This window comes from Bombus affinis, unplaced genomic scaffold (assembly GCF_024516045.1).
Source record: "Bombus affinis isolate iyBomAffi1 unplaced genomic scaffold, iyBomAffi1.2 ctg00000160.1, whole genome shotgun sequence".
Taxonomy (NCBI): Eukaryota; Metazoa; Arthropoda; class Insecta; order Hymenoptera; family Apidae; genus Bombus; species Bombus affinis.
This window is the reverse complement of record NW_026108875.1, coordinates 77,534-102,947: the sequence shown is the minus strand read 5'-3', so window position 1 is coordinate 102,947 and position 25,414 is coordinate 77,534. Positions and strand designations below refer to the sequence as shown.

At 38.9% G+C, this 25,414-nt stretch overlaps 1 protein-coding gene and 1 long non-coding RNA gene across 2 annotated transcripts in view; one reads left to right on the top strand and one right to left on the bottom strand.

Moving 5' to 3' along the window:
• Positions 1 to 25,414, top strand: part of LOC126927581 (A disintegrin and metalloproteinase with thrombospondin motifs 3-like) — a 239,304-nt gene that overhangs the window by 148,342 nt on the left and 65,548 nt on the right. The window lies entirely within an intron of this gene.
• LOC126927592 (uncharacterized) lies at positions 466 to 25,414 on the bottom strand. The gene is made up of 3 exons (XR_007715673.1): positions 25,264 to 25,414; positions 24,967 to 25,124; positions 466 to 932 (listed from the first exon to the last, which is right to left on the bottom strand). It is a non-coding gene; the product is annotated as an uncharacterized LOC126927592 (long non-coding RNA).

Here is a 25,414-nt window from a genome sequence, read left to right as displayed (position 1 = left end):
AATCATTACGAGGTATTCGAATGAGTTGTAATCGACCATAAGCGTATCGTAATTGAATTATTAATTATTTATTAGAACAAACGATAATTAATATATATTTCTCGATGATACGTTTCTACGTGATATATCTCTTTTTCGTGAAAATTATCTCCTGAATTTTCCACCGTTTTGTACACCATGGTAAATATGTTCGTGAAATAGCTTTCACGATAAAAGTCTCTCGTACCTGCACGATAATAAAACTGTTTTTATTAAATCTCTTTCATTGTTTTCGAACAGAAAATCTATTCTCTGTTGTTTCTTATACGACGCGAAATACGTTCTACGACAGTGCGTTACCGTATAAAGGTTAAACTGTGTACCGTAAAAGGTCAGGCTACAAATGTTGAGAAAGTTGTTTTGAAAATAATGGAAAACGTCAAGATAAAATCAGCATTTCTATCGGTTTAATATCTTTGTATGGAATACAAATTTTATTAATTTTAAAACAATTGACGTTATTTTCAGCAAGTTATTCGGTAAAAAATTCAATCGATATTTCACAAACTGGTTGTTCAACGGATATTCCTTTCTCCGTGGTTGCACAGAATACACATTATTTTTTCATTTTTCTTTTTTTTCCTTATCGAACCTCTGAATTCGTATCACAGTTGCGCATAAATATGCACGACGTAAAATTGCGTTAGACGCTTAATTTGCAATTCTTTCGAAGAATAAAAACACGCGAGTAATCTCTGCAGTAAATTAATAAATTTACTTGAAGGGTACTTGCGCGAAGAAAACATTGTAAATTGCAAAATTGAATAATTTTGATGTTTTACCGGAGAACGTTCTACGTACCGATAAAAATACCGTATTATGAAATTTAACTGTGATTTCACTTACCGAATAAGCTACCACTAACACTGGAAGATTGTGTCGCAACGTCGTTTCTCTGAAAAAAGAATATAAATTTCAATAAACATTGGTCGATCGTTTCTTAGCTTTCGTCTATGCCATCGATCTCGACGAATAGAATTTCCTTTGCAAGTAACAGCCGACACACACACACGCCTCTCTACCCGTACGCTTCCCTCGTTCGTGAATCTGGATGTTATGTTAAGGCTGAACTACATCAAGTTTTCTCCTGCTGGCGAAAAAACTTGTTTCTTGGCACTCGAGGTGATTTCTACGAGAACTCTTAGCTTGGTACGTTAAGAGCTGTACAGGCTACGCCGCCAAACTATACGTCGCTTGATAACTCGAATCACTTTGAATCGCAAACAACTGCAACAACACGAGCCAGAGAAGCGTTAATGGATTGCCGATCCCCGAACCGAGTGCCAAAACGCACTCAACGCGCACTGTTTTTATTCTGCTCAAACCGAGGAGGAAAAAAAAAAAGAAATAAAGGCACCTCATCCTCGTTGATCGATAGAATCGTTCTGTTTTGTGTCTGTTGGGGTAAACGAAGTAGCACAAGGTACGTTCCATCACGTTGCGAAACTCGTTCGCACATCGAAGGTAAATGAAGATACGTTTGAAGGAATGAATCCAATTAATTCCGCGAATTGGATGTGAATTCGAACAAAGCCAATAGGAAGCTGCGTCGATTCTCGAATTCTTCCAATAATTGGACAATAATGCCGGCCGCGGGTCAAAGATTGCCGCGCCGGGTTGAACGATAATCGATACTCGGCAATTTTATCAACGAACAATACGCAAACTGTTGTTTCGCGACGGACGCTATCGATAGAGCTGACGGTCGATGACGCCGCTCGAGAATCGTGCAAGGGACAGCAGTTATTTCTTTGCTATTTTTCGGATTAAAGGTTTCCATGCACTTCACCACATTCGAATTGTTAAATTGCACCGCTGTTGACGTACTTGCGTCCTCTGCTCCCATTGCCACGCGCTCGAGCGTCGCATCGAATTTTTGTTGTTCGCTGTTATTCAAAGTCACGTCAATCACAAAGGCTTTCGGCTGCTATTTCGCGTTAATTCAATTCGAGGATCAAAAAGCGGAATAACCGCGTACCAATGGCGACATTGACGCGAACGAGGCGAGTTATTGTTCCCTCGAGTTTGCCAGCAACCTATATGTTTGTTTTATATTCGCTTCTCATCATCCTCGCTCTCCTGGGTAGCACAGAATTTCAGTTACGTTTCTCCTTGGTTTACGTCCATGGTCTACTCTTTCAACCAACGACCTTCGCGTCTCTCCTACTGAACATCTACGCTCGAAGCTTGAAACTTGAACTTCACCTTCGAACGTACCTCTAACTACTTGCACTATCGCTGCGCCTAAACTTTGACAACGTACAGACGTACAAGATGTGAAACTCAGTGTGAGAATATGCAAAAGACGTATCAACACGACGGACCACGGACAGGCCACGGAGGTCTATTACGAAACTTCAAGACACAAACGGAAGTTGTGTAATTAAAAGAAAATAGTTCGACGTATTACTACGAAGTAGCTCAATTTCCTTAACACTTTGACTGACACGCCGAAATCACATGTTTCACTCAGCACGCCACGGGAATATTTTTATTGTTCCAAGCATATAATGGCAAAATAATAATAAAATGACGATGTAAGACAACATTTTTCCGCACTGGACCATTTATCTTATTGGTGGTCAGGGGAGGCCACTGTGGCGCAATTGATAGCGACGCATTATAACAAGGCTTCGTTTATTTCAACAAACCAGTCGCATTCGTTATTTCGTCGGAAGCAAAACGTCCAGAATATATCGTTGAAACGTGTAGAAGATATTAGTAAACAGTATTTGCTCATTCTATATATAATAGTAAGGTATGTGCACACTTCTAACTTGAATTATATGATTATAAAGCAGCATTTACGATTATTTTCTAGTAATCTTAACTTAATGAAGAACGAAAAGGATTTCAATTTGAACGTTGAATCGCGAAAATTTTAAATATAATATAAATTAATATAAATCTTAAATCGCGAATTTGAAAAAGCAGGGAGGGCAGGGACACGGCGCAGCACGCGCTGGAGCTTTGTCCGGCGTGGGAGCTACACAGCTACTCCCTGCGGCATGTCATAGGTGAAAGATTGACACACCCTCGGCGATTCTAGAAACGATGTTGAGAGCGAACCATAGGAATACGAGGCTGTCCGCCTCTTTTGCGAGCGAGCAGAAAGGGAGAGAAAGAAGAACTCTCACCCTTGTAGGATCACGCATGCAGGGGGATGGCGTTCAGGCGGTCCTAGAACCGCTTCATCGCCGTCCCAACGGACCCACGACTAAAACAGGGGATAACGCTAGGGGCAATGCCCCCCCTCCCTAGCATCAAATTCAACAGTCGGAGAATTGTTAGGATTGGCTCGAACAAGAGGACGACGGAAAAGGGTGCAACTGAAGACAATTCATGAGAGGTTCCTGGAGCACTCCTGTCGTACGCGTAGAATGATCATCGTGAAATTTTAGTCGGTAAGAGTCCGACACTACTCTACTGTTACCGATTATTAGCAGCAGCGGAGTGTTCATGAGGATTTCTTCACGTACAAAAAGAAAAAAAAGGTGGAAGAGTAATAAATAGCAAGAAGAAAAATACCGACTAAACAGTCGCAAATTCTTTTCATAGTTGCAACGTAAATCCCATAGAATTGGATAAAGTAGATTGATCGAAAAAATGACGAATGTTAATGTTACGCATCAACGCAACTATCCTGTTATCGGGTTCAAGAATGCGCATGGGTCGTGGCTTATTAACGCGTATATCGTCAGGCATATAGCTGTGCTGTGGTACTCCGGGGCGCAAGGACCTCTGTTTTCGTGTTACCTAAGGGTAGTTACGGTACAAACGGGTCGATTGAGCGGTCGATGAGAAATTTGAGTAAGTCTCTCCCTGCGGAAACGCGAGTTTGGCCGACTACTAGTCTGGGTCAAGGGTCGAGCGACGGATAAAATTTTCGCGTGCAAACGCAAAAATTTAATTGCGTAGATTGGTAAAACCTCGGTTCGGTAATAAATAGAGTTCGCTTAAAAATAAAGAGACCTCGTTTCAAACGAATCAATGTGCACAGTGCACGACGTCGTAGTAATGATCAGTGGCTTCATCTTTGCAACTTGTAGCGAGTTAGACAATGAGTTTCCACTATATCTCGTTTATCTCACGAGTAACCCGCGCATGTCGCGAATTAGAAACGTAGTTTAAAGTATCGATATGCAGTAAACCACTCGTGGCCATCAGCGACGTGTTTTTAACATTTTAGATCTTGTTTAGCAGATTCGCTTGTTTATGAGACTCTGTTGTCCTCTTTGATTTGTTCGCGCAGTATCGCCCGACGGAACGGAAATTGCAAGCTGCAAGCTGCTCTTGGCTTTATTTGCAAATTTATTCGTGCGCACATATTTCTAATTACGATTAACATCACCAAGCAAGAGCAACGCAATCGATTGTCACACGAATCTCTTGACACGTGCGTTTTATGGCGAGAAAGAGGCAAAACCGTGTCGGCGGATTTGGCACGACTTGCAAATTGCCAGCGTTACACGGTCAAGTGAATAAATATTCGCGTGTCTATTTCGTTCGTCGATGGAAAAATTTTATCAGCTCTGTAACTGATACGTTTTACGGCACGACGAACGATTTATAGCAAATTCTTAATGCTTACGATATAATTTACCAAGAGTTTATACCATCGAGTTTATAGGAGCTTGATCACCGGTCGAATATCCTGTCAAGGTATTTGATATTTCGAATTTACGTCTATATCGATAAAATCAGCAACACGGTAAAATGATACAGCAGTTGCCCTACGCGTTATTTTATATATTTCTATCAATTGCGTAGCATCGTTTTAGAAAATTACTGTAAGAAACTACTAGAATTATTTTCTGTTTATTATTTTACGTTTTTCTCTAATTTCAAACACCACGATCAAGTTGGAATAAAGTTAAATTGAAATATATCGATAAGGAGTGAAATTGCATGGCATATGTGAAAAAATAGACGAAATAGATTTTCATGATCTTGATGGCGTAAAGCGTCAAGCGTAATACTAGCAATGTCAATACTAATGTCGATACCGGCAGTAAATTGATCTTGGTGGTTTAACGTACGGACAATCAAGTGCAACCGTGCAACATGCGGATTTAATCAAATTACATTAGAAAATTATGTATGTACACGAACGATACATGGCATATTTAACCCTTTGTATTCCTGTGTGGAGTGTGACTCGACATCAGTTTTTACCTCAGGAACTCCTTTGTCGAGTCCCACTAGACATTCTTTCAGACCCACCTTTTTGTGAAACGCGCGAAAAAAAATCCAGGATTGCATCCTGGAAGTTGTTCCAAGATATACCATACACTTAAAAATTACAAGGTACGACAATAGTGTGAATAAAACTGGTATTTAAATGAATTTGTTTCTTCCTTTGTTTATTTAAATTGTCTTCTTTTTTAGTTAAAGTAAATTTCAAATTGAATTTAAAAGCGTTGCGAGCTGCTGGTAACGAAATTGAAATAAAATTCGGAGTGGAAAGGGTTAATATCAAAGTCACCTAAAGAAATCGAAGTACCCGATATGATTGAAACTTAAAGACAGCCTCTCGTTTGACAAAACAATATTTTACCACTAAGTTCTTTTCTATCAGGTAAAAGCTAATTCTTGGATTATCGAAATCCACAATTACAAATATTAATTTCGACAAACGTTCTCGAGATCGAGCCTCCGTTCATCGATTAAAATATAAACTGTGTTTATCTGAAATTGCTCGTACATGCTGCGACGTAGAATTTTTTTTCAACGATGCTCGACAATTTCACTTTCAATTGTAAAAAATGTTACGCATCGAGCGGAAACGCCTGACTCGAAACGATAACGTTTCATCAGAAAAATCGGAATGTTTCTATTTTTCTATGTTTCGTAGAACTGGCGTTTCTCGTTCGTCGTTTAATTCGTGTTTTGAATGATGTTGAGTTTGACGTTGACTGATCGAAGAACGAGTGGATGAATTTGTAATAGAAAAGTATACTGAAATGATTAAAGGTATAAATATAAGGTATAAATTAAAGGTATAAATAAATATAAAGGTATAAATATAATATAATACTGATTCAGATCCTTAATCTTTTAGTATTACTAGAAAATGGAAGGATAGGGAGCACGTTCATAAATTTATGGCAAAAGAATAGTACCAAAAAAGGTAAGCTTCTGGCTTTGGCTAGAGGCTACAGGGAACATAAAGAGAAATCTGTTTATTAGTTTCTTTGTTCCTAGACCTTGCAACCCAGGACATAATATACATTCAAGGGTAGGATAATATGCGCCGCTCCTTATTTGCAATATATCTGCGTAATAGCAATCTCCAGGCCATGGATATACATAAATAAAGATATAGAGTTTTTCATGAAGTTACTTCAACAGATGAAATATACGATAAATCGCAAGTTAATCAATTCTAAAACAGCGTCTTTTTGTGATTTTTTTTTTAGAAGGAAAAGAAAGAAACGAAGTTATTGAATTTTGAGGTATGTTTTTATATATATTTAACGAATACAAAAAATTTCTTTTTAAAGTAAAAGAAAAATTATAACAGCGTAAAATTATTTCTAAGCCTATTTCATGGGCTGCATTTTTCAATCGGCGTGATCCTCCACTGAAACGAAGAACCAAAAAAGGATTAAATTATTATATATTTTTCTTCTCGGTGGACTAAAAAAAAAAAAGGCGGAAAATAAAAAAATGTGTTTTTTAAGAAGAAAGAATAAACTTCAAGGTGCTATAACAATTATTTAAATCAACTTTTTGACAAACTTTTTTAGTTCATCGAGAAGAAAAATATATAATAATTTAATCCTTTCTAGTTTTTCCGTTTCAGTCAAGAATTACGAGGTGAATCTTTCACGCCGACTGAAAACGATTAGAAATCTGATATAATTCTTTTGTTAACATTAAAAAAAATTTGTTGTATTCGTTAAATATATATAAAGCCACACCTCAAAATTCAATAACTTCGTTTCTTTCTTTCCCTTCTAAAAAAAATCACAAAAAGACGCTGTTTTAGAACATTCTAATTCAGGACACCCCGTTAAATAATCATATCGTCGAAGTACGTAAGAATTTAAAGCGAGGATCAGCTTCGTGACAGAGCTCGTCTCTGCGTACGAGCGATAAGTCAGGAAAACGTTGATATTTAACTAAAAGTTATTACCGTATACGCGTAAACGTGTTCCTGTCGCATCTACTTCACGCGCTGCAACGCTAGGCGTTCTGACGCGTCATAATCTTTTAGTCGGCTAAATGTAATATCAATCGTTAGCAGAGAAACGTGAAAGCATTTCGGAGTATTTCTATGTACGAGGATTTATCGAGAAAGATATTAAAAATACATTTATCAAACAGCTTACAGCTTAAACAACTGCACACGCCTCTCTGCCTGCGTCTTTACGTAGAAAATATTTTTTCTATCCAAGAGATGTACGCAGATTTTTCCAACTGACCGTATTTTCACTGTATTAAAAGGCTCTATACTACGAAACACGTAATACTTTCTACGAAACCATTTAATAACAAAAGCGACGTAGAAACGTTCGTTCTGTTGCACAGGCGAACGATCAAAATGCGTTTCTTTCATTTCACAGTTTTTACGGGATTCAGAGAGACCGCTGCGGATGTTAAACCGCGTTCGACAAAAATGGCGGAAGACGATTTATCTAAAGCTGTCAGGAAACGAGAACAGTTTATATAATTGGAGTTCGTATAATGGAAGCTTACCAATTTTTCTCGCTACGTATCGCTCTTTGCTCGAATAATACCAGCAAACGTTCCGTTAATTGGGCGTTAATTAAAGTTTTGTTTCAATAAACGCATTTCTACTCTACTTGTATTTTTCTCGATAAATCCCGTGTACGCAGCGAACGCTGAAATGCTTCTACGTTTCCATGCTAACGGTCCATGTTACCATTTAGCCGACTAATTGTCAGTGATTAATAAATTGTGATAATTGGTCGATAAAAAGCGAGTGATAAGTGAATTTATGATACGATTAATCAGCTCTTCCAGATCTCTTTGAAAGCGTGTGCCTAGAATGTGTCGCAAAAGGTAAACGGTGACGAGTATACTCGTCAAACACGGAGTACGTGTGGCTGTTATAACGTAGAATGAAATTGCAACGAAACGACTGTTTTATCTTGTAATTTTATTAATGTCGGCCTAAAATTTGGCAATGGCGTAACTCGTATGCTGTAACTGAGTGAGAAAACGTTGTTTATAAAGCTTAAAGTGTCGTGTATGGTAATACCCCATACAAAATGTTTTATGGAAACATCGATGGATCTCGAAGAGGAGTTTCGCGTTTTACACCTTTCGCTGAAAAGGCGGATGCTGAAATAACGTTATAATCCACATTATATGCAGGTGAGAGGTCAGTGATAAAAGATAAAATGTAAAGACACGATGGATCTGCTATATTCTACGTTCCATCGAACCACGAAATATCTTGGAGCCTTTAAAGCGTACGGAACAGAAAATTTCGTTATCGAAGCAGATGAGAATGTAACAATGTAATGGTGCAAAATTACAATACATATATGCGATATAAAAAGAATAAATCTGTTCGTTTCTCACTTGTCTTTTCAACAAAATCCATTATCTTTTATTATCGTAAGTCGGCAGCTAGAATATACGATTAATTCTAAAAATAGTGCAAGTGATTTAAGCATTTAAGAGGCACATTTTTGAACAAACTGCTCGTAAAATTGTACGACGCGTAAATCTCACTTTAGAAGATCGTATATTTTACGAAACGTTTTATTGCGTGTCAGAAAAATACTTTTTAACGCGTTCGAACGCCGAACGTTGAACGTCGAAACGCGTCTAAAAACGAGATACAGCGGCGATCGAAGGGAAGTTTAAAATTCACAAAACTGTGTACGATAACTGCACTAATTGCGACTTTCATCACCAACAACGTTGAAGACAGTCATCCGTATCAAGCTTGTTCGCAATCCAATTCTTCTTATCAATTACAACTTTTCTTTTTTTCTAAAACTGTCGCGTTTCTTTTATCCTTTTTTTTTTTTAAACTTCCTCTCGTCCTCCATCGTATACGACTTGCTGCAATTTCACAGCCACCGGCACGTACGTGCCACAGAATAGACGACTATCGTCGACGATTTTGAACAAATTTTAGAAACAAGAAAACTTAATAAAATTCGTGATGTATCAATTTGAAGCTGCCTCACCTTATCCGCCAACGTAGATGAAGCAGTAAATACACCGACGTACGGATACTGTTTGCAACCACTGGGCGTCTACATTTCTTTTCCACCCCTGTCTTTCCCATTCGCCCACACATTTTTTCCCCCGTCACGTATCTCGCACACACGCGTGCGCTATACGCACATACGGAGAATTACAGCACGCGAACCACACAAATCAGTCTCAATTACGAATTAATAAAGAAAGTCGATGTTTCCCGCGAAGATGGTCCGCGAACTATATCTTCCGGGTATTCGGACGTGATTTCCATTTCGAGATACGATTTGGAATGCCAAAATGAAATTAGCGTGGAGATTTACGTCCGCCAGCCGTGCGATCGACCGATTGCCTTGAAATTAGAGTTGATTGTGGAACAGATTGGAGTTTGTTACTGGCGACGGTTAGCAAACTGTGAGACGGATCGTAAAAAGGATTTCGTGCGGCGTATCCTCTGATTAATAGTCTTTTGAACTGTTCATTAAGACGAAACACTGCTGGATAATGGGCGGAGAGAATTTTCTTGAAATCTGTTTTGCTCCGCAGCGGGTAGACGATCCACGGATATTTTTGACTTGGACGAATTCTACCGACATCTATGGAGGCGTCTCCTAGCGAGCGATTCGTCGTAAGGTTGTTGGGGGCAGACCAATCGGATTCAAAAACCCGAGTACGACGAATTGAAAAATTTCGAAAGCGGAACAAAACCAATTTTCATATCAATGACTGAATCTTTCTGACGATTGAAAAATTGGACGGTTTCCCGAGAATTTCGTGAAACCACGTGTATATATGTCCGCGAATCTTTTCGTCGAGTCTGAAGAATAAATGCACGAATATAAAATTAGATAACAAACATTAGATCGAGGAAAGGCGTGGAAAACATTAAATATCTTTGCATAGACAATTTTTATCGGATTGTCGGGACGTTTTTATCGAAGTTTCAGTCCTTTTCTATTGCGATTATCTGTGTCGCGGAATGATTTACATAGAAATGAATTGAACAAAGGTGAATGTAGAATACGAAATTACCTTTTCCCCAACTTTCAAGCTTTCCCTGCAGTAATATAAAGATTCACGTTCCCTTCGTACATAAGATCGAATGTAAAACTTCTAAATAAGAAAGCCAAGCCCCATCTCTTTGAAATCAGAAATGGTCGATCACTTGAATCTGAATCTTAACAAATAAACATAGATGGTGGCTTCAAAGGTTATTCGATATAAAGAATCTTCGAGTTCGTCATCGAATCTACATGCAATCGCGAAAGGTTAATCGCTGTTCCACGGAGTCTTTCTCGCCCGAAACATTTTACCCGTATTTTATTATGCATCGCTTCTAATTTAACCGACTTATCGAAACAAACGAAATTTACCTATTGCGTAAACTCTCTCGAATAGGACGATGAAGTAGCCGCAGGTAGGTAACTCATTGTCGGCGCATTGAAATTCAAATTCTACGAGACACCCGTACACCCGTACACACCCGTGGACAGATGGAACATTGGAGGAGACAGAAACGCGAAATTATCGGTAGCGGGGAAAGGAGAAACGAGGTTAAAATGGAAATATAGAAAAAATGTATGAAAGAAGAATGAGTCTAAATATCACATGGCAGAATTGAACTCTTCAGGTAGGTTTCTCCTTTCGATAGACCAGAGGTTACGTGCACTGCATTTAAATGAAAATTGAATTTCCTGTATACGTACTACAAAGTATAGAGTAATTTGCCCATGCGAGATAAAATTTCAAAAGGAAATTCACCTTCATTCTCTTTCTATTTAGTTCATTAGTTTCGGGAATAAATAATACAGACAGGTAATTCTATTTTACTTTTCGATCATTCTTTCGACCTTTACGTATTAAGCTCTTTATGTTGCCTGAATTTTCAATACTTGGGAAAATTATTCCCACAATCATGCAATCCAGAATTTCGATTAGATTTATTTATTTATTTATTTGAGACGTTAAATATTTCCAACTCTAATTTACTGTCGTTCGAGAAGAAGGCGCGAAAAAGTCGGGTTTAAATCGAATAGACGAGAAGAAGAAGGAATTTTATAACGTCTAAAGCCACGTTTTATGTAATTCTATGGAATAGGTTCGCGGAATATTTTCAATTATTCGATAAACTTAGTTTCTCGTTCGAGCATAAACATGCACTTGCACGTTTCGTCCACGCATTTTCTGCGATACCACGCTCAACGATTAACTAATTATATCATTGTAGAGTATATAGGCTTATTAATTAATATAATAAATTATTATATACTTCAGGTGAACGTACAAGCGCGCGCGTGTGTGATGACTTTATTCGAAAAAAAGAATTTGTTCTTGTCGTTGCGTTGTTCGTTCATTCATTATTCATCTGATTAGTAACATCTGGTTCTTAATACTCGGTCCTAATAGTAATAGCAGTAAGCTGGCTTAATTTTCCTCTAATTTTTAAAATAGTTTTAATATTCAAAGCTGTTTAACATTTTAATATTCAAAGCTGTTTAACATTTCATCCTTGGAACACTCTCAGTACGTATGTATAAATAGTGTGTACGTGTGTATTTTTTATCGTAGTTTAGGGTATCTTCCACCTCAATTTCCAAATAGTTTCCTTTAAATTCATTTTTATGAAACAATACTGACACGCAAGGAGGGTACATCAAACAGTCTTCGACTGTTACTTCCTCGTCGATTATTCCACATCACTTAGAAATATTATTTGAAATTTTTATATTTACATTGTGGATATACGAATATTTATATTTTTACGGTCACACTAAAGTGTTAAAACCCGGACAGATATTTGTCGTACTTTTTAAATATCCTAACGAAGATTATACTTTGAATGTCCTATATATCGTTGCATATTCTGTGAATTCTATGCATCCTTAAATTCTATTACTCGCTTCTTTTATCTTCCGAATCTTTAAACATTTCCCACACGTATACGCGTCACAATCTGATTGTTTCGCACAGAACATGAAACCGGTATACCTGGTCGTTAAAACGTCACCAAATTAATAGTGAAACGAACGAATGATGATATTCGTCACATCGTTATTGCTACTTCAACCAACAACCAATCTCGTTCTTTCTGCTCGAGTAAAAAGTCTCGTTAAAAATACCAGTTTTCATTTTATATAAAAAGGAAAAAAATTCCGACCTTACGATATTAATTCTATGCTAATTGAACGTAGTTATCTTCGAAGAAATTGGCTTGCGCGCTTCTTATGCATAAATGCAGCATTTCCGCGTAAGCTGATTCGTTGTTTGCTAGGTCGCGATTTAGCGAGCCATCGAGAGTCAAAAAGCTTCCTTTCTTTGACTCTTGTTCCAATTGGACCGAAACTACGCTCGTTACATCGACGGAAAAAGTACGAAAGATTTCGCAAATCGGAGGAGACGACGCTGGGAACAACGGAAAAGTTCCTCGAAACGTTTATCCGTGGTCGTATCTCGTGCGAGTAATTCCAATCGATGCCCGGGATAAGCGTGACCCGTATTCCATACCGCCGGGTGTTCATCGATGTCACTGAAATTTTCTCTCGCTTTCAACTTCTCTACGCTAGTTAATAAAGCGCGGCAATCGTTGCAGGGTATCTCTCCCACGCGTTTACGCCGAATCGCCTACAACATGAACCGATATCGCGCCTTTTTTCCTTTACTATTGCGCAGCTTCAACTACGACCTTTCCGCGACACGTATTTCAATGCTAGCGGCTGCGACAAAAGCCGCATGAAGCACGGCGAATTAAAAGCGCGTCAGAGTAACGCGGAAAACATTGTTCGTAGTTTTCGTTAAAAAATGATTTGCAAAGGAATTTTACCGTTGCAAAAACGGTGTATGTAAATGGTGGAGATAGGAACAAATGGATAATAGATTTTTTCTTTTGTAGCGCGGGCGATAATATTTAACTTTATCAGGTAAATAGAATACCCGCTCGTTCGACGAATTTTGTTTTACGATCGAGCCCCTATGACTTCAAAAACCTGCACGAGGCTGCAACAATTTTCTTTGATTCCTTTCGTTCCGCTGCCTTCTATAAGTGAAAATAAAGCTTGCTTTAACTCGAATCATCTACACGTCCGGATACGTTATTTTAGCTCTGTAACTCGAGTTTAGAACACGATCTAACCCAGCCCAGACTTCTACATGGCCAAGTTTACCTGTGCGAGTACAACTTCCATATTGCCGCTACTCTAACAAGTTGCTCTCTGCAACTCTAACTTTTCCAGCTATACGTTACGAGCCGTCAGCAACCAATCTTTCTTTCTATTGTTGGCATTGTCTGGAATAATCATAAAGATATAGAGATACAGAGTACGAGGGTCGTACGTTACCGTGTAAATGGATGCGATATGAGAATGGGAAGAGAATGCCCTGTTAGACGGATAAAGGCGCCTTTTGTCCTTGTTCAACGCTAATCTTACCAAGCCCGGCGAAACGACATAGAAAATTTGATTTAAAATTGTGCATTTGCCCTTATTCATTTCGTCAAGAGTTAGTGTTAATCAGGTACGATGGTTAATCTGTGTTACACACTTACGTATGTAGCTGCGATAACAAAACTTTCCAACGGTTTCGTCGATACAAGTATAACATCGAAGCGTAAGTGCCAATAGGCCTAACCAGTCATCGATATCCCTACAATCCCTCCAACGAATATTTGAAAAAAGGCGTGACGAAAATGACGTTCGAAAACGAAAATTCGTTTCCTTTTGTCGTCTCTCAATATCTCCACTGCGCACACGGTTGGTAGGCGTCCGCTACCATTGCCACGTGTAAACGGTCACGGACGAAAATGACGTTGGAAAAATTAAATTTCTTTCTTTTTGTCGTCTCTCAATATCCCCACTGCGCACGCGGTTGGTAGGCGTCCGCTACCGTTGCCACGTGTCAACGGTCAAGGACGAAAGTGACGTTCGAAAACGATAATTCGTTTCTTTTTATCGTCTCTCAATATCCCCACTACGCACGCGGTTGGTAGGCGTCCGCTACCATTGCCAAGTGTAAACGGTCACGGACGAAAGGACGTTCGAAAAGGAAAATTCCTTTCTTTTTGTCGCCTCTCAATATCTCCACTACGCACGCAGTTGGTAGGCGTCCGCTACCGTTGCCACGTGTAAACGGTCACGGACGAAAATGACGTTCGAAAAATAAAATTCCTTTCTTTTTGTCGTCTCTCAATATCCCCACTGCGCACGCGGTTGGTAGGCGTCCGCTACCATTGCCACGTGTCAACGGTCACGGACGAAAGGACGTTCGAAAAGGAAAATTCCTTTCTTTTTGTCGCCTCTCAATATCTCCACTACGCACGCAGTTGGTAGGCGTCCGCTACCGTTGCCACGTGTCAACGGTCAAGGACGAAAGTGACGTTCGAAAACGATAATTCGTTTCTTTTTATCGTCTCTCAATATCCCCACTACGCACGCGGTTGGTAGGCGTCCGCTACCATTGCCACGTGTAAACGGTCACGGACGAAAGGACGTTCGAAAAGGAAAATTCCTTTCTTTTTGTCGCCTCTCAATATCTCCACTACGCACGCAGTTGGTAGGCGTCCGCTACCATTGCCACGTGTAAACGGTCACGGACGAAAATGACGTTCGAAAAATAAAATTCCTTTCTTTTTGTCGTCTCTCAATATCCCCACTGCGCACGCGGTTGGTAGGCGTCCGCTACCATTGCCACGTGTCAACGGTCACGGACGAAAGGACGTTCGAAAAGGAAAATTCCTTTCTTTTTGTCGCCTCTCAATATCTCCACTACGCACGCAGTTGGTAGGCGTCCGCTACCGTTGCCACGTGTCAACGGTCAAGGACGAAAGTGACGTTCGAAAACGATAATTCGTTTCTTTTTATCGTCTCTCAATATCCCCACTACGCACGCGGTTGGTAGGCGTCCGCTACCATTGCCACGTGTAAACGGTCACGGACGAAAGGACGTTCGAAAAGGAAAATTCCTTTCTTTTTGTCGCCTCTCAATATCTCCACTACGCACGCAGTTGGTAGGCGTCCGCTACCATTGCCACGTGTAAACGGTCACGGACGAAAATGACGTTCGAAAAATAAAATTCCTTTCTTTTTGTCGTCTCTCAATATCCCCACTGCGCACGCGGTTGGTAGGCGTCCGCTACCATTGCCACGTGTCAACGGTCACGGACGAAAGGACGTTCGAAAAGGAAAATTCCTTTCTTTTTGTCGCCTCTCAATATCTCCACTACGCACGCAGTTGGTAGGCGTCCGCTACCGTTGCCACGTGTCAACGGTCAAGGACGAAAGTGACGTTCGAAAACGATAATTCGTTTCTTTTTATCGTCTCTCAATATCCCCACTACGCACGCGGTTGGTAGGCGTCCGCTACCATTGCCACGTGTAAACGGTCACGGACGAAAGGACGTTCGAAAAGGAAAATTCCTTTCTTTTTGTCGCCTCTCAATATCTCCACTACGCACGCAGTTGGTAGGCGTCCGCTACCATTGCCACGTGTAAACGGTCACGGACGAAAATGACGTTCGAAAAATAAAATTCCTTTCTTTTTGTCGTCTCTCAATATCCCCACTGCGCACGCGGTTGGTAGGCGTCCGCTACCATTGCCACGTGTCAACGGTCACGGACGAAAGGACGTTCGAAAAGGAAAATTCCTTTCTTTTTGTCGCCTCTCAATATCTCCACTACGCACGCAGTTGGTAGGCGTCCGCTACCGTTGCCACGTGTCAACGGTCAAGGACGAAAGTGACGTTCGAAAACGATAATTCGTTTCTTTTTATCGTCTCTCAATATCCCCACTACGCACGCGGTTGGTAGGCGTCCGCTACCATTGCCACGTGTAAACGGTCACGGACGAAAGGACGTTCGAAAAGGAAAATTCCTTTCTTTTTGTCGCCTCTCAATATCTCCACTACGCACGCAGTTGGTAGGCGTCCGCTACCATTGCCACGTGTAAACGGTCACGGACGAAAATGACGTTCGAAAAATAAAATTCCTTTCTTTTTGTCGTCTCTCAATATCCCCACTGCGCACGCGGTTGGTAGGCGTCCGCTACCATTGCCACGTGTAAACGGTCACGGACGAAAATGACGTTCGAAAAATAAAATTCCTTTCTTTTTGTCGTCTCTCAATATCTCTACTGCGCACGCGGTTGGTAGGCGTCCGCCACCATTGCCACGTGTAAACGGTCACGGACGAAAATGACGTTGGAAAAATTAAATTCCTTTCTTTTTGTCGTCTCTCAATATCCCCACTACGCACACGGTTGGTGGGCGTCCGTGACCGTTGTCGTGTAACAATGGTCGTGGACGAAAATGAAGTTTGAAAACTAAAATTCCTTTCTTTTTGTCGTCTCTCAATATCTCTACTGCGCACGCGGTTGGTAGGCGTCCGCTACCATTGCCACGTGTAAACGGTCACGGACGAAAATGACGTTCGAAAAATAAAATTCCTTTCTTTTTGTCGTCTCTCAATATCCCCACTGCGCACGCGGTTTGTAGGCGTCCGCGACCGTTGTTACGTGACAACGGTCACGCACGCCCACCAACCGCGTGCGTAGTGGGGATATTCAGAGGCGAAAAAAGAAAGGAATTTTAGTTTTCAAACGTCAGGTAACAATGGTCGCGGACGCTTACCAACCGCGTGCGTAGTGGGGATATTAAAGGGCGACAAAAAGAAACGAATCGGATCAAGAAAACATTTGTTGAATCGAGAGTTGTACGTAAAGAGTCGAAAACGAGAATTGTTAATAAATATACTATTAAACATCTACACATCCTGCACCAAATAACCTCACGTATTTACCGTACGAATGTGCGTGCGTTATTAGACGAACGCATTATATATATGTCGGAGATGAAAGAGCACCGGAGCCTTCCCCTCGGAACTTTGGGAAGACACCTAGTACCGTAATTTAGATTTCACCATAGCCGTATTGAGAAAGCCGTTGTCATTCGATCCGACTGTACTTATTCGAGATTTATGATAATGAGCTCGGGCTCGAGGCGACAACCAGTCGCCGAACGTAGTCGCGGTCAAGGGGATGAACGTTTTGTTTAACCAAGGCAGGAAGTAACTCTATACGATGGTAAACGATGGTAACGATGGTAAACGTTTCAATGGTTTCTGTCCCGTGGCTCGCCACACGCAGACTATGCTTCGAGTAAGACGATTACCAGATGTTGATGCGTCTCCACAGTACATGTTCGGCTAGCCCGAGGACCCGCTATAAATCTTAAGATCTATTTAACGAAAGTCCTTCAAACCGACAAACAACCTTTGTTCCAACTACGGGAAAATTGGAGAAGTCTATTTTTCTCACGAACGACGCGGCCCGATGGCGACTTTCTCTTAAGGGCGGCTAGCACCCTTCCCCTATTTCCTCCAACTAAGTAACTCCAATTTCCCTCACTTTCCGAATGAAGACTTTTCTCCGCGAATCCGATGATCTGGTGCCCTTAGACACACCCATCGTAGTTTTCCTCGACAGCGTCACCGTGATGGAGAGACACTCTATCGTACGATTTTAACGACGATACAAGTAATTCTCCGATACGTAGTGCTTGTTCTGTGGCGACCTGAATATAACTTAGACTTCCACGAAGTATACACGTTCGACATCCCGTTGACCGCGGATTCGTTACCGGACCCGAGGCCATTGTCATAACGCCGCGAGTATCTAACATTGTGATTAATTACCAACGCTGTAATACCACTCACTTGTGCCAATAAACTCTACCATTGTTACACCGCATCGATGGCCAATATCAACGAAGATTCATCGAACACCTCCACCCCCAATCCTATCATCTAGCCGACATATATATTTCGCATTTTCAGTCTTCGTCGTCGTCGATCCTTATCGTTTTAAAAGTCGTACGGTTCCAGAGCATTTGGTCGCAGTCGCAGACCTTTCGGTTAGCGAGCTCGTTAGCGACTGTCTTATGAAACTCATGGCGAAGAATGAACCTACAGTTTTAGGTCTGAATTTAGATCCCGAACGATCGGAACCACACTGAGACAGACGTCTGTCTTTCTTTGTATATTTACGCAAATAAGATCATCAAGTAGTCAAACAATTTGATGCTCGGATCTCGATGATTGCGAACAATTACATTTCTGTTCTATTAACCGATCTGAGTGTTCCATATTTTACCTTTTCTGCGATGTCGATTCGATATTAAGAATTTATTTATAACGTTAGAGGTATAAGGCTAACACTTAGATGGAGCGTAATTACAAGAATCTTTTACATATCGCAACTGAGGCTAAAATAACAAAAAAAGAATAAAATAAAAGAACAATAAAAATAAGGTTTTGCGTGTGTGTGTATGATTAAGCGAGAATACAAGGCAAGAGGGAGGATAATTATTGTAAATCGAGTTTATGGCCAGCAGTCTGAACATAAAGTATACTACGTTGCAAGCTACGAGTGAACGTAAAAACTGTATTACTACCGTTACGTTACAAGGCACACGCACGAGCGAAATGACAAAGTTAGGATAAAAAGATTAGAAAATAAAACCAAGCACGCTGTAATGGTATTTCGCGACGTATTTTATTCTGTAACGTTATATCTGGTATGGTTATACCTTTCGATAAAAATCACAGATAATAAACCGAGTCTCCGTTTCAGTTGTAAGAAAATAAATTTCATTTTGTATTATGTGACGTTGCACTTTGTACAGCAAATCAACCGTTTCTCATATTTCGAAATATACACATAGCGTTTTATGCGTAAGGAGAGATAAGAAGCACACGGGACACTTGTGTACGTACGTTGTAAAGGACTTTCAATTTTGCATATGTGTCAGTCATCACGCATGAAATAACCGGACCAAAACAGTGGATACGGCGATACGTGTTTGACACGGCCAACCAGCGTTTGATTTGCGTTGAAATCAAATTTTTCGGTTCAACTTCACCGAAACTTCTTCTTATTCTAAAGTTATTAATACCGTTGAAGTGGATCTCACTTCAAACAAAACTTTACATCTTCTCTCTAGTGTTTAGTTTCCTTAGTCCTGCGAGAGATACAATTAGGCCTCGGCATAACGATCCTCTTTCAGAGGCTTCTTTGGTTTCAATTATAGCACCGCGAAAATCATCGCCGACATACAGACAACATAGACAATAAAGCGGAAATGCCAACAAACCGAAAGGATCAGAAAACTTCGATAGACCTAACGGCCATCAATATATTAGGTTGTGTTTTTCTTTTACAGACACGTCTTTTACAACGATGCATCTTCATACAACATGAAACCTATTTTGACAGAACAAAATGGATCATACGTAATTCGATAAAATAATATAAAACGAAAAATGTTGTGCATCCATTATTTCCTTATAAAACGAAAGAAACTTTTCGAACGACCTAATATTTCGACATCACAGTCGTTGATCGTCAGTTAGCCACCGGAGAGTCAAGAGTGAAGAATCGCTAAAATCGAGAGTTGTCATATCGCACGACTGCTTTAAGATCAAGTTCGAGTTCAATGATCATCGTTTTCTGTTTAATCCACTGTAATTAATCCATCTATCGATACATCATCACATAGGATAGAAACTACTGGAAATCCTAATTTCTAATATTTCTCTCTTTAGGCCAAGATAAAAAATACATCAACAAATACCTTCGACATCTTTAGCTAATTATGCAATAAAGACGATGAAATCATTGAATATATTCGTTTAACCGCATCGCAATTATGGTACAGATATCTCACGACATTGCATATACACAGCCCGTACGATGGCCACGGACAAGTTATTTCACGACACAATACGTTTGTACGACGCTACGAATGCGTTATTTCGCAACACAATACCGTTCGTACATTCCCACGGACGAGATATTCCGCGCGTCTGTTTTTCCGCAATTAAGCACAGCCCTAATAAACAAACACTTGCTTTTATACGAGACGTTTTTATTACGTTCGGATACGTATTATAATTTATCTCACAAATTTCCTGCCTTTCTATCCACTGTATACGTCAGAGACGAAGATTTCTAGTAGAAACACAATTCCATTGATTTTACCATCCAGGTGAAATACGTACGATACACGTATTGCGTAATATTTGTATCATTATGTATGTATCATTATGTTAATACAAATCTATACAATATATTCTTACAGGATTTATCATAATCGACAACGTAACGATCTGCAATGTTCATGTAACTTCGAATCAAAACATCGATAAAAACGGGATCGACGAAGCAGAAAATACGAGTCCCGTCGGATGCAATCCGACAGTTTAAAATCTGTTGTTCTTGATATCCGATCCTACTTTAAAATCGAAGCGTTCGTAAACCGATTAAAATCATAACTGCTTAATTACGATAATCAGGTGAACTCATTGGCCAAGGATCAAGGGTCTAGAATTAATATCGAGCTTAGTTGTTGGGTCACAAATAGGTCGTATACACCCGCTTGATGGCCATTCGACGTGCTTTGACCATAAAGGTTCGCAATACTAGAGTATCTTCAACGAAACGCAGTGTAACGTTGCAGCAGACAATGAGAGGCACCGACGTGAAAACGTACATACTTCATGGCTGCTGTCCCTTCCATTCTCGCTTTCTTCTTAACTGACTAAGAACGAGGAAAGGAAAAAAGACTTGTTCTCGACTTTTCATTTCATCCCTTACGTTACACGAAGGCATTGTCAGCGTCTCTTTGAGATTTTGCTCGGCGCGTTTCTTTCGCGTCGCCTATCGTCGATGCGCGATATTATTCGATATCAACGAAACAACGCCATTAAGACACGTATGGTCTCGCCCTTGTAACGCCACTGTGGCTGAGAAACTATATTACGCGTGATATAAAACGTATTATAGCAACGTGATATAAAGCGATAAAAATTATGTGGTTTATATAGTTTGTATCTTCTACTTCTTTTAAGACAGGGAAATTTATAGCGGCGAGCATTTGTAGAGCGACAAGTAGGTACATACGTTGATTTTTAAAGGCTTGTACAAGATTTTTAAGCGGAAATTCAATTTCGTTGGTTTCTGTTTAATTGGATTTGAATTTTTAAAAGGTAATGAATTTTCCCGATCGAATTGTTAGTTTAAACGCGGCCTTTAATTGTATCACGAACATTATTTTACGTTACTCTGCAACGTTTCCTCTATGTAATATATTCAATGTTTGTATACGCGATCTTCGCCTTAAGAATTACTCAAATATTTGGTTTTAATACGAAGGATTGTTTTAAAGATCATTTTCACCTCTATAAATATTTATTGTGTAAACCGTGTGTATAATTTGCGTAAAGCTTAAAAGATTTCCAATTTAACATTCGCACGTGAATTAAGACTGTTACTTGGAAAAATCATCGAACTCAAGAACCACACTCTTCCTCGCGTTCAAACTTATCCGCCTGTGCAGTTCGTAAATTCACTTCTTAGGTTTCTAATGAATTTTCAAAATAAACCTTCAACCTATCTATGTATGTATCTATACGATTAAACAAACCGTGGATTTTTATGCATTTCTAAATAATTTGTAGATATTATTCTAAATATCCATGGAACTATCGATTAAAGAATTATTATTCACGAGAATATAAAAAACAAAGATTATTAAAGTTATTTTATCTGGTATTACATGCGTGTAATTCGCGAGTCAATAACTTTATTTAATTATTTTGCTAAATTGATTCCTCGTCTCCTATATTTGCAGAAAGATATTTCTGTTGCGTCAAATACGTTTCCATTTTATATTATCTTCCACAGAGGTACTACATACGTATTATCTTTCTGTCTATCTTAACTTCAATTTTATTAACTCGTCGCTTGTTGACTTTGTCAAATGTCCTTTGTTTACTTTGAAGTTGCGAAGCACGGAAAGCTTCCTAGGTACGTGTCCCACTCAGTCTAATAAAAAACGTTCAGGTGCGCGAAAAAGAAAAACGCAAAGTTCAAACGCACGCTAATAGATGGCTATATTTAAAAAATTACTCATATTAAATATATTAAGGGCTAAGTGACTTCAATTTTATTAGCTCGTTTCCTGCTGTCTTTAATGTTGCGAAACAGGAAAAACCTTCCTATCGCTCTCATCTAATAATAAGCATTTGGGTGCACGAAAAAGTAGAAGATTCAAGCCAGGATCAACGGAAAGTTTTACTTAAAAAATCAAATATGAAGAATCGAAAAACTTTTATTCATCTCCGATATCTATTCATCTCTCCGAGATGTATCTTGTTAAGATTATCCTCCTTCGAGGATTAAACGCTTCATGGCTATATAAAATGGTAACGAGTAGCGCCCTCTTCTAAAGTATTTAAAAAACAGGAGTAGGTCAGTGTGAAATTAAATGGCTGGAATTTTCAGCGATTTCCATAGACAGTGTCTTTGAAATACCTAATTCTCGCTGTTTCACGTATAAGCGAAATAGCGCTCAGCTTTCCAGCAAAAAGCAAATAGCTATATTCTGTAGTATTTGAAGCATCGACTGGCGAACAAATGCGAGAGGAAAAGTTTCGTGAAATTTACATCTTGAATTTCGTTATTTCATTTAACGCAGAGGGATTGGCGTCCGCTACGATCGATACGTTGGCAGATTTGCCTGCGGTTTCTAGCGATTGTCGCGACGATTCTAATTGAGTTTTGCGAAAGAAATGAAATTAAACGTTGGCCGTTAATCGATGGCTGGAAAATAAAATGGATTGTCATGATTCGTCGTATCCCCCGCCTTTTGTTTCTTTCTCATCTTTCGCGTTTCACGGTCTTCACCAATTACTATATAGAGCCGTACTTTTCTGCTGGCAACTTCAGTTTACGAGATTAAACATTAGCTGGTCCCGTTTCGTTTGATAAAACTGACATCTCATATACGACCTGAGGCATTCTACGAGCTTGGCGCAGGTTTAATAGAAATGTTCGGTAAATATGGACACAGATAGCGAATGTTACTTGTATAAACATTCACTCTGATCGAGAACTAAAAAATCTGGAATTTTCTGCTCTTGTGCTGAATTACAGTGGTTCGCGAAAATATTTAAATATCCCTGCAAACTCCTTGTGGACATATTATTAAGAATATCTTGATATCCTATCGATACTGTGACAAGATTAACGTATTATTACAATTTCAAACGAGTATGACAATGTATGTAAGAGTCACAGGACATTTACTGCGATTAATTGTATGTTTGAGACTACTACTAATATTGTATACTAATTTTTCGTTAAGCATATGTTTGCAATAAATGCCTTGCAACCTCTATATATATATCGAATTGGTTTCAAATTTTCCATAATGTATTAACAACAAGAGTTCTGTAGAAAACGTTCGAATAATGTATTCAATTACACGTAATTGATATTGCCTATTTAATATAATCGGAGAAATAGTCTCATTCATTTCATAGTCAATTCATTTTAAGAATTAGCGGGAATACGAGTACGTAATAGGAACTTTAATAATCCCAGAATCCCATAGGCAAGTAAAAAGAAATAATTTAATTGAATTTGCTTTAGTTCGACTTTATTTCTATTTCTTATTTAATGCAATTCTATTTTATTTAATTTTAATTTCCATTTTTCTTTCATTTTATTAATAATTTAATATAATCCTAGCTCAATAACATAAATCATATAAAAAAGGATATATAAATAAATCGGTACAATACGATGCAAGCTAAATTTATGTACCAAAACTTTGACAACACCTTATAGATACGATAACTAATTGGAAATTAAGTAAAAACTACTTGTAATAACCCGCATTGCTTGTCAGGTAGGAGAAGATATTCAATCAACAAATAATTTCGCTACGTTCGAAATCTTCTCGCTCCTTAATCCATTTTCTTTCTGATTACAATAAACAGCATTAATTCCGTTCTCGATTAATTAATTTTATCAGTAGTATACTTATATCATTCTATAAAACATTAAATAAGTGACATTTAAGTTAAAAAATTATTTGCATATTATTATTTATACACTTTTGTTTGCATATATCATTATAAAAATTAATGGAATAAACTAATAGGATAACATATTTCTTAAACAAATGGAAAAATGAAAAGTCGATGGATTTTCATTTAACAAGCGTGTATCATTTGTAGCATTATGACAACTTAGCGATCCATTTGCTCAGCAAGTACTATCTTCAATAACTAAATCCTTTTAAATTAGTTAAACCTTCAGTGTCCTATTTTCCTATTCACTAAACGACATTTTTAATACGAATCAATTCGTTTCGCTAAAGACACTAAAAATTGATTATTAAAATAGAACTATACATTTTATATATTTTACACTAGTTCTCGTTGTCATATGATTACAATGACCTTAATGAATAAACGATCCTAAACAGTAACAGCATAAACGAGCTTATCTCAAGTATATCAATATTATACCAATATGTATAAGTTTATATTTCCAAAATACCTGTCTTTAAAAGTAAAATAATAGCAAACAAGGCAGTAAATAAAGTAAACGATCGTATTGCTCAACAGTCTTAACAAATAAAGCAACGATGCTAAAAGTAACAAAAATTGCTCCATAGCATATGTCCTCACAATTAAATTACGAATTAAAAAGGAGAATAAGAGTAAAATTAACAAATCGAATGTAAGCAAATGAAAGAGTCATTCTGTATTATGTTTCCCTCGCTAGTGGCGGGATATTCAAACTTTTAATAATGATAGCGTCTCTTCAATCAAGAAATCACACATCCAAAAACTTTTACCTCGTAATAACGGTATTATTATACCATCGAATAAGTAAAAAATTAACACTCACCAAGAAAACGGTATAAGCAACGAAGATTTACAGCTTGGCCTTCGCGAGACAATAGTGGTGGTTGGCGCCAGACAAGTGGTCGAGAAGAGTATGCCCTACTGCACAATCATAGGCGTAGATCGTGCACCCGAATTGTCCCGTCTGTCGATGGATATTACCTGCAACGACCTCCGTGATACATTTCTTGCGCTACGCGAATAGGTGCACCTGTTTGCGTGCCACTTAATATCGCGTACGCACGAAACAGCTCGAGAATTATCCACGAATTTTACGAATTCGCAGTTACTAATCGCTTACCAAACGTCGATTATGTCGTTAGCGCTTGAAAAGACATTCGAATGTAATTGTTGCAAAAGATAAAGGACCTTTGTAAAATAGACGATCCAATTCCTATCGCGTTCACAGTCGAAGCGGTACTGTGAGGCTCGTTGCGACCCGGCGTCCCTTT